Source organism: Pseudorasbora parva, chromosome 17, assembly GCF_024679245.1.
Source record: "Pseudorasbora parva isolate DD20220531a chromosome 17, ASM2467924v1, whole genome shotgun sequence".
Taxonomy (NCBI): Eukaryota; Metazoa; Chordata; class Actinopteri; order Cypriniformes; family Gobionidae; genus Pseudorasbora; species Pseudorasbora parva.
This window is the reverse complement of record NC_090188.1, coordinates 11,502,619-11,515,587: the sequence shown is the minus strand read 5'-3', so window position 1 is coordinate 11,515,587 and position 12,969 is coordinate 11,502,619. Positions and strand designations below refer to the sequence as shown.

General features: G+C 42.4%; 1 protein-coding gene across 1 annotated transcript in view; it reads left to right on the top strand.

Annotated features, from left to right (window-relative positions):
- lzts2a (leucine zipper, putative tumor suppressor 2a) overlaps positions 1-12,969 on the top strand; it is a 77,495-nt gene that overhangs the window by 24,017 nt on the left and 40,509 nt on the right. Inside the window, exon 2 of the mRNA XM_067421124.1 lies at positions 8,915-9,028. The gene's annotated coding sequence lies outside the window, so the exon portion shown is untranslated. The remainder of the gene's footprint in view (positions 1-8,914; positions 9,029-12,969) is intronic.

Below are 12,969 nucleotides of genomic sequence, written 5' to 3'. Positions count from 1 at the left end.
GGAGGGGGAACCCTTCACGGCCTCCAAAACCATGGCGAGGTCCCAAATAGGGACCGAGGTAGGGGCAAAGCGGGCTGAATCTCCTGGCCCCTTTAAGAAAACACACAATAAGATCACTTTTCCCTAGTGAATGTGCCGCGATCGGAGCGTGGCTAGCTGCTATGGCGGAGACACACACCCCGAGTATGGAGGGGGGACGACCCGCATCCATTAGCTCTTGGAGAAAGCGAGCGGTTCCGCCAGTTCGCATGAGTGTGCGTCGATGTTTCGCGTAGCACATTGGTTAGAAAACCACTGACCACTTCAAAGCAGAGCTGCCAGATAGCAGGGGCTCTAGCTTCCGAAATAGTGTTCATAACTTGTCAGAGAGGTTCCCGGATACCGTTGATGGGCCATACGTGGAGGGCCCACAGCTCGGGATTGGGATGCCAGACCTTCCCTTTCATTGGCAGAATAGGCATGGGGCTGTGTCTGACAGCTGAAACAGTATGGAGAACCATGTGCGGTTCTTCCAAAGTGGGGCTATTAAAAAGCACAGGCTGCAGCTGGATCGCGATCGGAGGGAACATATAGAGGGAGTCTGGGCCAACAGGGGCCAGGGCATCCCTGCGTTTGCAGAAAAAATATTGGGCAGCGTGTGCTGTGCGAGCTGAATTGTTTGCGGGTAAAGGGACCATCCCCCTGGGGACATGGGTCCTCTGGATAACATGTCCGGACCCTGATTCAGAATACCTGGCACGTAAGCCGCCCTTAGGGAGCTCAGATTGTGCTCTGCCCATAAAAGGAGATGCTTAGCCATGCACGGTTCTTATGCCGTAAGTCTTGAGTCTATGACAATGACTGTACTGATAAGCCTGCCCCTCGAAGGCGAATCTCAAGAATGGCCTGTAGTGGGGGTGGGGGGGTTATCGTAACGTGAAGTATGCGTTTTTCAGATCTATTGAGAAAACCCAATCCCCGGGGCGAATGTGCGCGAGGATTTGTTTCACCGTCAGCACCTTGAAACGAGCGTGTCATAAGTGCTTTGTTCAGATGCCTGGAAAATGGGCCTGAGACCGCCACCCATTTTCGGCATGAGGAATTAGCGACAGTAAAAACCTGACTCGCTAGCGTCGGGTGTACTGTTTTCGCCGCTCTCTCCTTTAACAGTCTCAATGCCTCAGCGAGAAGCACGTGACTGACACTGCTTCTTACAGAGGGCTCGACCACGGCTTGAATCGCGGGGTCTGCGAGGAAAACTGTAGCGAGAACCTCGTTTTATATGTTCAACACCCAATATTATATACCAGGAATGGCCTGCCAGGCCTGGGCTCGTAAAGCCAGGGGTTGAATTAGATTCGGGGGCTGGCCGCTTAGTAATAGGGGCCTGTTAGCCGGGTTGCTTGTGCTGTAACACTGCTTGTAACACTGTGGGGATAGTGTTAGTTTTGGCGGTGCAGGCTTTGCAGTGGGCGCACGCCTCACATTTATATTGTGTGTGCGAGAGTGAACTTTGTGAAAAGTGCTTGGGTGCAGGAGTGCAGACTGTAAAGTGGGCACATTTCCTACATAGAAAGCTCTTTTGTGTGTAGTGTAAACAATGTGCAGTGGCGCACAACCTACGTAGAATACCCACGGTGCAAACCAGTGAGCAAATCCACAGGGGTAAACGCACACAGCATAGTGTGCAGACGAGCGTGTTTAACACAGGCTAGTTGACTGCAATATTTCATCTCCAGTCACTTAACTTAAGGGAACTGGGAGAATGTAAGGAAGTGCGGGTGGTATGTGAGCCATTCCACAATGCCGTTATGCTCTAGTCTAGACTGAAAGCGCGCATGCAGACAAGCGTGTTTGACCACAGGCTAGTTGACTGCAATAAGGCTAGTTGACTTTATATGGTGTAATCCGGCCGCGGCGGGATTTATTTGTGATTTTGTGAGGCTGAATTAACAGTGCTTATGTAGGGGTGCACACTGTGTAGTGGACACTTTGTCTACAGTGTAAAAACCTTTCCAGCCGCCTGAATAAAGGGGACTGGAAGTGATAGAGTGAAAAAAGGGGCTTAGCTTGGCAGCCATTTTCCGACGCCCTTATGCTCTGACAGTGAGCGCGTGCTATGACGTAAGCCGCGCTCTAGTCAGCAACGCGCTGTGGAAGGGGCGCGCGCTATCATGACAAGGCAGCCATTACAACTTCCTTGGCAGTAAGCGCGCGCTGCAGCGACATTGTTCTTGACATACCCAACAGCCCGAGCTCGCTCGTCTAACTTACTCTAGTATTCTCTGTCCGCAGCGCTTCAGCACGGCGGCGGTAGAATGAGCACGGCGAGAGCTTCGGCTCGAGTTTGTTTATTCACTCTAGTATTCTCTGTCCGCGGCGATATCGCGACAGGACGAGAGAATTGGAAGCGTGAGGTAAAACTCTGTCCGCGGCGCTTCTAGCACGGCGAGAGCTTCGGCTCGAGTTTGTTTATTCACTCTAGTATTCTCTCTCCGCGGCGATAGAGCGACAGGACGAGAGAATTGGAAGCGTGAGGTAAAACTCTGTCCGCGGCGCTTCTAGCACGGCGAGAGCTTCGGCTCGAGTTTGTTTATTCACTCTAGTATTCTCTCTCCGCGGCGATAGAGCGACAGGACGAGAGAATTGGAAGCGTGAGGTAAAACTCTGTCCGCGGCGCTTCTAGCACGGCGAGAGCTTCGGCTCGAGTTTGTTTATTCACTCTAGTATTCTCTCTCCGCGGCGATAGAGCGACAGGACGAGAGAATTGGAAGCGTGAGGTAAAACTCTGTCCGCGGCGCTTCTAGCACGGCGAGAGCTTCGGCTCGAGTTTGTTTATTCACTCTAGTATTCTCTCTCCGCGGCGATAGAGCGACAGGACGAGAGAATTGGAAGCGTGAGGTAAAACTCTGTCCGCGGCGCTTCTAGCACGGCGAGAGCTTCGGCTCGAGTTTGTTTATTCACTCTAGTATTCTCTGTCCGCGGCGATAGAGCGACAGGACGAGAGAATTGGAAGCGTGAGGTAAAACTCTGTCCGCGGCGCTTCTAGCACGGCGAGAGCTTCGGCTCGAGTTTGTTTATTCACTCTAGTATTCTCTGTCCGCGGCGATAGAGCGACTGAACTAGAGAAGAGGAAGACTGAGGAAAAACTCCGTCTGTCCGCGGCGCCTCCTCAGCGCGACGGTATAGTGACGAGAGCTTCGGCTCGAGTTCGCCTATTCACTCTAGTATTCTCTGTCCGCGGCTGTAGCGCGACGGAATGAGAGAAGAGTGGGAACAACTCTGTGGCAGCGGCGGAAGAAGAGCCGCGGCGGCGGCAGAGTGAAGAGAGCTTCGGCTTGAGTGTGCTCATGTCCTCTAACATTCTCTCTTTCCGCGGCGCTATTCAGCGCGACGGGACGAGAGCAGAGGGAGAGTGAGAAGAGCTCCGTCTTTCCGCGGCGCTTAACGACGCGGCGGAACGAGAGAGTCCTCGAGTAGAACAAGCCTGTAAGCTCTAGAAGTGGCGTTGCAGCGGCAACACACACACAAACACATATAACACTCAACATAGACACAGTTTAAAGGATATATAACGCCGGATGGCGTAGCTGGAACGGCAGAGAAGGCGGAGAGGGAGTCCGTCGTCCTCAGCTGCAGGTTCCGCTGGTGCCTTTTCAACGGCGGTGCTTCTTCCGGAGACCAGCGAAGGTATCGCTGAAGGAGATAAAATCTGACACCTATGGCGAATTAGGGTCTTATATAGCCTCCTGTATGCAAATATAAGCACCTTTTTCGGCGGGCTTCTGGAACGCCCCCCATTGGTTCGTTCCTCTCAGCCGCCTCACCATAGGTTCCTGCAGTTGCCGCAGCCCGGCCAATCAGAGCGCTCCTCGCGCTGGGCTATGGCCGTGCAGCTCACTGCGCTTTACATAGATACCTTTATTAAAAGTTTTGCTTCACATTCTCGAGAAAAGGAGTTTTTCCCATACGTAATACGAGGAACCTCTCTCGAAAGGGAACACATTTTTACTGGTGTTATGTAAATGGTCCCTAAAACCTGCTGCATTTATTTGATCTAAAATATAGTAAAATAATAAATTACTCCTGTCTTCATGAACCATAAATCATTCTAATATGTACAAGTAACATTTCTTATTATTATCAATGTTGAAAACAGCCTGGACACACAGTGCTACCACACTCAGTGTTGTTGTCTAATTGTTGTAACCTATTGGGTTTCCAGACAAACCTTCATGTGTGATTTGTAGGCATGCATTATGAATCCACTTTCTGCTGTAGTGCATCTGCATTTACACATTTGGAAAATGCTTTTATCCAAAGTGAATCAAACTCATGACCTTGGATCACTGGTACTGATACACTGAACCTGACTGACTTGTGTTCAGATCAGGAGAGGGCTCTTATGAAAGGACTTTATTTGAGATGGGATCTTAATTATAGAATCATTTTTTTATATTTATTTATTTTTTAAATTGAGTGTTCATCGAAATGTGAGGTTGCTTTTCAGGGGTTGGGCTTGGCCCCTTGCTTAGTTTCAGTGAAAGTAGATCTTAATGCTTCAGCATACAAAGACATTTTGGACAATTTCATGTTCCCAACTTTGTGGGAACAGTTTAGGGATGTTCTACATAATGACATGTATATACTTTATTTGAGATGGGGTCTTGATTGTAGAATCTAGGACGATACAGACAGGAAGCAAAGCAGGTGTATTATGATGAGTTCAGGCTCTTTTAAGCTCATGCGAGTATCCTGTCTCTGAACCAAATCGCAATGCTGCAGTCAGAGGTCAGCAAATGTGGCTCAGTTGTTAGTTTTATGAAAATGAAAAGCGCTAATGCCATCCCAAAGCTCAGATTCAGTGCGAGCGGGACAGTAATATGATTCTATTACAGAAATAAATAGCAGCACAAATCAACAGTCCAGTTTTTCCTCATACCTGAAAGTTCTGGTTATACTTCTTTCATTATCTATCACATACACAGTTCTGTCACAATGATTAAATATAAAATTATATAATAAGCATAAAAATGTCATAAGTCACCGATAGACGTCCGGTTTACTTCGTAACATACATAGGAATACAATATATAAACTCGCAGCAACATGATAATATTTTGTGGCCAGATCTTTGTCATATCCATGTAATGTGAAGTCATGGCCTCGAGATCTGAAGTTGAGGGATGGATATCTGTATATTGTGCAAAACTAATTTAACCTGTGTGATCTGGGATTACCTAGGAAAATCAGAATATAAGATTATTATAATTATTATTTTGAATTAATTATGACATTAAACAGTGTGGCATTTAGACATATTCTCTTCTACTTTATTTTATTCTAATGTATCGATACCTTTTAACAGCATGCAAATGAAGTTCAAGTAATTTATTTGTATGTTAAAAGAATATATACAAAAGATATATATATATATATACACACTAATCCTCAGGTTAAATTAAGTGAGGCCAGTCTGTGACCTCGGGCCGTTTCTCTCCATGTGTGTGCGGGTGCCTCATAACTCCCAGTCCATGTATTACAAGTTCAGAGGGAGACAATCAGCGTCTGTATTGTGGTGCACGGCTGGCGTTGTATTGTCCTGCTGTGTATCCATACACATGGTTCTCAGGGATGGGAAAATGATGAGAGACACTACGCTGCGTCCCCGTCTGGAAGGATGATGGGGTCAGAGAGGAGGTGGAGGTGGAGGAGAGAAATGGATTGATGCCACTCCGTCCTCGAGTCCCTGATGCTTGGCCCTTGCCATCTGTCACCCTGCAGGCTCTCTCTTTTTCTCGCTGAGCACAGAATGGGTCAGATACACATTTACCTCAGCTAACAGTACTTCTGCCTACGGGAGCAGGTGAGGAAGAGGCAGACACTAAGGTTAATGGGGAGAATGTTATCCTCTACAGAATAGTTTGCTTCAAATAAAAATCATCATCGGAACACTTTTTTTTGGTTTTGTTGCATAGAACTCACAAATTTCACTCTTTTGCATATAATGAAAGTAAATGGTGACCAGTATCTGTCAAGCTCCAAACAGGACAAATTCCCCCATTCAAATATACCATCTGCTCTAGCACTCCTGGTGCATTTGCAATACGTTAACAGTATTTGCATAAATCAGGAAGTGTAGAACACTAAATATACAGTAGAGAAGAAAATGAAGATCTGCATTTTGAATGTGCTTGAATAACTAGGACAGAAAGAACGATTTTTAGTCAATAATATCCTACATTTTATTAAGTATGTGAGTGTATATATATATATATATATATATATATATATATATATATATATATATGTATGTTTGTGTATATGTGTAGTTTAATCATTAATTATATTGTATTTCAAATGTATGTAAAGTATATTGCCGAATGTACTGACAAGCATTTTTGGTTAACTAAAATATAGGCTACTTTAATGTTATTTGCTACCGTGTATGTATTTAAATATATTTGTATTTACAGATTAATGATGAAGTTGCACTTTTATTACATTTAAAATGTTAACTCTAAATGTAATAATGAATAACACACTGTTAAAAATATAATCAAGTATTTAACATGTGCTTTAGGATGTTATGCAACATAAAAATAAGTGTACTTAAAGTATGGCAACAAATGTTGTGTTGTGGAACAGTCATGACTATACTTTAAGTACAGTTAAGTGGCCTTTTATTTAGGTAATTTTGTATTATCTGCAAGTACAGCTTTTTTGAATATTGTGAAGTACACTAAAAGTGCACATTCAGTATAAACAAGCTCACTTTTTTCCCAAGGGATGAACATCATGGCACTTTGTAACAGCTCTGATGAGAGTCTGACTTCTTAAACTGTCTCCAGTCAGGCAGATGTTCTGCTGTCTGATCCTCTGTATCTTGTAACTAATGTCATTGAGTTCTGGAAGTAATCAGCGCTTTTATTGTCAAGAACTTGAGCCTAATTTCAGACGGAAATGGAAGACATATCAGCTTGAATGGTAATACAGCGACTTGAAACCAAAGAGCTGTGCCAATTAACAGGCTTACGTTTATCTCAGACAGGCCAGTTGAGGTCATGGCAAAATCAATGGGCCATATTGTATCAGTTTTCAGACAGAGGCTCAGTGATTAATTACTGCACAATGTTTTTATGTTTCTGTGTGGCCGATAAGGGAGAGGAGGAGCACATGAGCAGGAATGAAACTTATTATTAATCCATTGTGTACATAAGCGTGTGCTGTACAGTGTTGCATAGAACAGAAGTAGTTATAGTGCTACTAATTTTTTTCAAATAATCATCTGAACTGTTCTTTCATAGTAAGGGTGTGCACTGCTTAGGTCTTCTATTTTCCCACAAAAACATTATCAGTTTTCAACATTAATAATAATAAATGTTTCTTGCGAGGCCAATCATCATATTAGGATTAGTTCTGAAGAATCATGTGACACTGCTGATGCTGACAAATTCAGCTTTAACATCACAGGAATTAATTACATTTAAAATATATTTAAATAATTTATGTTTAATAGAAGACATTTTGTAATTATGTAAATTTAAAAAAGATGTTACTATACATTGTAACATAAGTGCAGTCTCAAAAACATTAGAGACATTTAAAAAAAAAAAATACAGACCTTTTCATTTATTTAATATGTAATTTGGCCATAGCCATAAATCCACTGTTGTTTCGTGTATTTCTTATAAGATATTGCCTTCTTCAGTAGCTTTATAGGTACTTTTGTTAGTAACTTGTACTTTCTCAAATTATGAGAGACTTTTTTAAAACACTATAGCTGTGTGTGTGTGTGTGTGTGTGTGTGTGTGTGTGTGTGTGTGTGTGTGTGTGTGTGTGTGTGTGTGTGTGTGTGTGTGTGTGTGTGTGTGTGTGTGTGTGTGTGTGTGTGTGTGTGCGCTTAACTGTCTTTGTGTTTTAGACCTCCATTCACCCCATTTATTTTCCCAGTCGCTCCCCCTTTCTGTGAAGCATATAGGATCAGGCACGTGTGAACCTCTGTTACCCCTCTCCTCTCCACGTGTGTGTGTGTGTGTGTCTGTGTCTGGCTGGCAGCCCATGTAGATGTGACCCAGTTTGGAAGTGGTAGCACACACTAGATGAGACTGATAACTGAAGAGAAAAGATAACCACACACACATTCCTCTCTAATCTCGTCTTCATTCTTCACTGGTTTTATTAAACACAGAGTAAATACTAACTAGCATTCCTGAGTAAGTGGATAAGGGTACGGAGAGAGGAAAGTCCCTGCAGATTGAGCTATAGAGGACTGTGGGGGATACCGTGTCTCACGTCCCCATGAGTTATGAGCAGGTCTTGCTGTTTTAACTGGTTTTGTTTATTTAGTACTATTTAGTACAACAGGTTTTGTTTGAGAGGTCAGACAAAATGGCTGTTAAGTTTTATACTGGTTTTTTATGGTTTCTCACACTGAGGTAATGTTGGTTGTTATCCAGTGGGGGGCAGTGTGCTCTTCCACTTGACTCAGAAATGACATGTGCTGAGCAGATATTTTAGTTTGAGGAACTTAAAACTTTCACAGATTATAATGTACCTGGCAAAATATGATCTCTCCTGGCTCCGTGTCCATCGAGACCTATGTGAAACTCACTGTCTGAGGGCCAAAGAGAAAGAAAGAAAAACTTCTGGCCTCTCAGAAAGCCATGACCTTATCATGCTTTCATGGTAACATAATAACAGGCTTTTCACCTTGACACCCGGCTGCAACTAATACTCCATAGCAGGTGTGTGACGTACAGTATGCATACTTGAACTCTTTCGTCTTGACTGTAGAGATGGTAGAGATTCTCTGGGCAATCTCTACTTTCTTATTGTTTTAAATAGACGTTGGAACTTTTTAATAGTAATTGTGAAATTTTCCACTGCGTTTCCGAACTTCACCTAACCCTAGTGCGTGTGGTTATCCCTGCAGGTGTGTGTGTGAGTGGAGGTGGACACTGCGGTGGGACTCTGGGGATGTGTAAAGTCTCCATCAGTCCTGGATCTCTGCAGCTTTTAGGAGGTGCTCTCTGGGCCTCTGTGCAAGGTAAGACATGTGAGGAGTCCCTGTACGTCTCTATATACTTCCTCCCTGTCAGTACTGGAGAAACAGACATGACATATGGAATTGATTTCCAGCATTCATTTAGCTTAAGCATACAAAACAAGCAGGGTATAATGGACTCTGCCATCAGTATCATAACTTTTACCCCTCACTGTGTTAGTTTTAATTAGGCTCAGACACTAAAAGCTAATGATCTGTAAAGCATGATGAAAATGCACCCAGGTTTTCTTAAATCAAGGCTGACGGATCTGAAAAGTTAAAGGAATGCATTGTATATCTTATTGGCATTGCACATGAATATTAATTAGATGATGTAGCATTTTACAGTAGTCATAATGGGTAGCCCCGCCCACAAATAAATCTCCTTGGAAAGTAGATGTTAATTAGCTTTTTAATTTGCACCCTTGTTTTGGTTAAATTGTGGCCTTGTTAAAACAAGGAAATTAATTAGGACAATATAGATCACAATTTGTTCCCTTGTTTTAGTGACAGCCTAGACTGGGTAAACCCAGCCTGATCTGCTGGCGATTGGATTTCGGCAACTCTGGAAACCTGTACATTCATTTCATCTGCTTGTGTTACACTTTTGCGGTAACCAATCACAGACTGGCTTTTCCACCTGGCGCACTATTGGCGGGTTTAACACGATGTCGGATAGAGAAGTGATGGGTCGTTGCCTTTTGATCACGCCTCTTGTGGTCTGATTGGTTGAAGGACTATCCAATTGCGTAGAGTTATTTGAACAATGCCCTATGATTTAACTCAATAAAAATTGAGGAATGAATGAGTAAAATCTGGCGAATTAGTCACCAACAGTTTGTTTCCTCGTTTTAGTTCAATATTGGCCACAGTTTAACTAAATTACGACACAAATACAAATTAAGTCCTGGAAAGGAATTCATAACTTATCGTCACAATATCCACACTGTATACAATTATCGTAATGATGTAAAAATATGATAAAATAAAGAATAAAATTACTCTATGCTGAGAATAACTGTCTAAATCTACACTTGATGTCATTTTACAGTAAAATATCATTGCATTTACAGTTTTGGGAAGTGAAAAAGAACAAGTCATTATATCATTTACAGTGAAAATACATAAATGGATATTACCAGAATTCCCTGTGTTGACGCTTAACATTTGATGTATTTTTGTTGAAATTTTCTTCTTAGTTTTTTGTTGTGTGGTTCTAATCAGTTATGTACATTAGGGTTTTAAGTTAGATCTAAGGTGATGGTGGTGGTCATGAATACAGTTTGTGTGAATGACACTGTGTGCATCTTCTGTATATTACTATTTACCTTCTTAGCTTGTGATGAGCTTTGATTTCATGACTTTCTCATCATCACCTGTTTTTGGTGGTTGCAAAACAGATATTAGTACTTCAGTGAGTTGGTAAATTAACATTAAATCAATTAAAATTTTTACTGTACATTTAAGTTAGTTTTGTAAAACCTCAAATGTTTTTATTTAAACATTTTTTCTGTGAATTTTCCCCCCAGGTAATCTGGCTCCATGTGCAAAAAAGGCAACTTGTCCACAAACTGTTCTTGGCACAATGGTCTCTACAATCAATTTCAGATTAGCCATGATTTACAATGATTTGAAGCTATGTTAATGCAATGAGAACACTGCAAAAAAAAAAAAAAAAACAATTTTCAAGGAAAAATTCTTCAAGGAAACAATTGCATGTGTTTTAAATAATATTAGTAAATTCCATTAGATATTTAGGCGTTTTGAAACGATATGTGCGGAAATCTCGTTTTGCTAAAATCACATGACTTTGTCAGTTTGATACGTGGTCCGAATCACTGAAAGTGATTTGTAAGGGTGTCAAAGCTTTGCGAAGCGATAGTTATACAGTGTTTTGTGACGGATGGCTCTTGTCGCACAGTTTTTCAGTGTGACCAGAAAAATTGCTGCTTGTTAGAATCCTTTTAGGTGAAGCCTGGTTAGGAAACAGCATTAAAAAATTAGTGACTGCTTTTAAATGTGGTGAAAGCAACTAAGTTAACATTATGAAAACTGAAAATTATGCATCTGCAGAGTTGTACTCAGTGGGAACAAGCGTTTCCTTGCTGTCATAGCTGATTATCGCTTCTGCAGGAGTCTGGACATTGATTAATGGTGTGAATATGTGTCTGGCTGAGTTTTTACCCCACACAGGGAAATTTCAATAAAGGTCCCATCCAACACTTTGAAGTGTACTTTGTAAGGGCTCAGGTTCATGATGGATGACCAATGCGGAGTGTGACAGTGGCATGGATACTGGCCGACCTGAGTCTAGATGGGAGGGGCTGTAGGGGTCAGAGGGCAAGGTTTGTAGGATGGGAATTATTGTTGGCATGGAGTAATTGAAAGCATTAACAAAAATAATACATGTTACTATGGTAATACCATGCTTTTGACATGGTACCATGGCAGTGGTGTTTTCCCTTCACATACTAGAAAATATTTTTGGTTCTTTTGACTGTTTTTTCTAGGAGCGTTCTTTTCATTTGATTACAGATTTGGCCCCTTTGGCTTGACTCATCTGGTTAGTTTGCAGTTAGAGCTCGAGCACATGACTGGCAATTCTTCAAGACTTTGTTTCGTGTGTGTGTGGTCTAAGCAGCTGCTCCGACCCTGCAGCTCTCAATCTATGCTCACACTCATCTTAGCAGCTGTCTGTTTCCTTCAGGAGATCGACCCCTGCTCTATCTCTTCCTCTCTGTGGTGGAAATGGCATCTGAGGCCTAGTTACTGAACAGACTTTGAGTTTGTTTCTACTTTATCGTTTTGTATTTTGTAAGGATAATATGCAGAGGCACAATAAGGGTTTCTTGGTGGCATAGAGGTGTTTGATACCAACAAAAAAAAGAGTTTTTTGTATTGTGTCATTATTTCCATGTCAGTAGGATTTTTAAATGTTTTTGAAATAAGTCTCTTGCTCAACAAGGCTGTATTTATTTAATTAAAAATACAGTAATATTGCAGTAATAACTTTTTTCTGTTCGAATATATTTTCAAATGTAATTTATTCCTTTGATGGCAAATCTGAATATTCATCAGCACTCATTACTCCAGTCTTCAGTGTCACATGATCCTTCCGAAATAATATGATTTGGGGTTAAAGGTGTTATTAACTGGCTTTAAAAAAATAATTATACTGTTGTCTGAGGTCAACTAATGATGTTCTTGTGGTTTTTACATTCAAAAACATCATAACTAATAGGCTATTTTCTACACTGGTTTTGAGGCTGTCTTCAAAACGCTGGGTTTTGATGGGCGTGACGCACTGAAGACCTATTAGTAAATGCCCACGGCTAGGATTGGATAAGATTTGCATATTTAATAAGCTTCAGCTCCCCTGTCAGTTCAGCTCACTTGAGGGAGGGATTGTTTTGAAAGCGGCAACCGGAATGATTCTCTCGATCACAGTGAAACAGTTCTGTGTCAAAAATACTCCTTCCGGTTTCTCACAAGTTTTGGAGAGTTTTTTTCGAGTATGGGTCGGCTTGACGTTAATAGAGCGGAAGGTCCTTGTATGGGCCATACGGGCTCTTCTCCTGGTAGGGTGCGCGCGCGCGTGACTAGAGCGAGAGAGGAAATGCACGCCCATAAACACTCTCTCAGCTGCAGATCCAGTCGTCCGTGAACACTTATGGCGTTATAGTCCGCGCCGCGCTCCACTTTATTCCTATGGGTGACATCAAGCGACTTCAACGCTTCAGCACAGCATTCCGGGAAGGCAGCGCTGCATTTGAACCGATTTGAACGCAGAAATGACGGGAAGCTTCACAACATCGCAGATCTCCACAGTCACTGCTGTCACAGGACTTCACCAAATCATACCAAAGAAGTGTGTTTTTGACGGAGCGGTCCCAGCGATAAAGGTTCACGGTCGGTGAGTAAAACTGCTTCAAATGTCTGTGCTG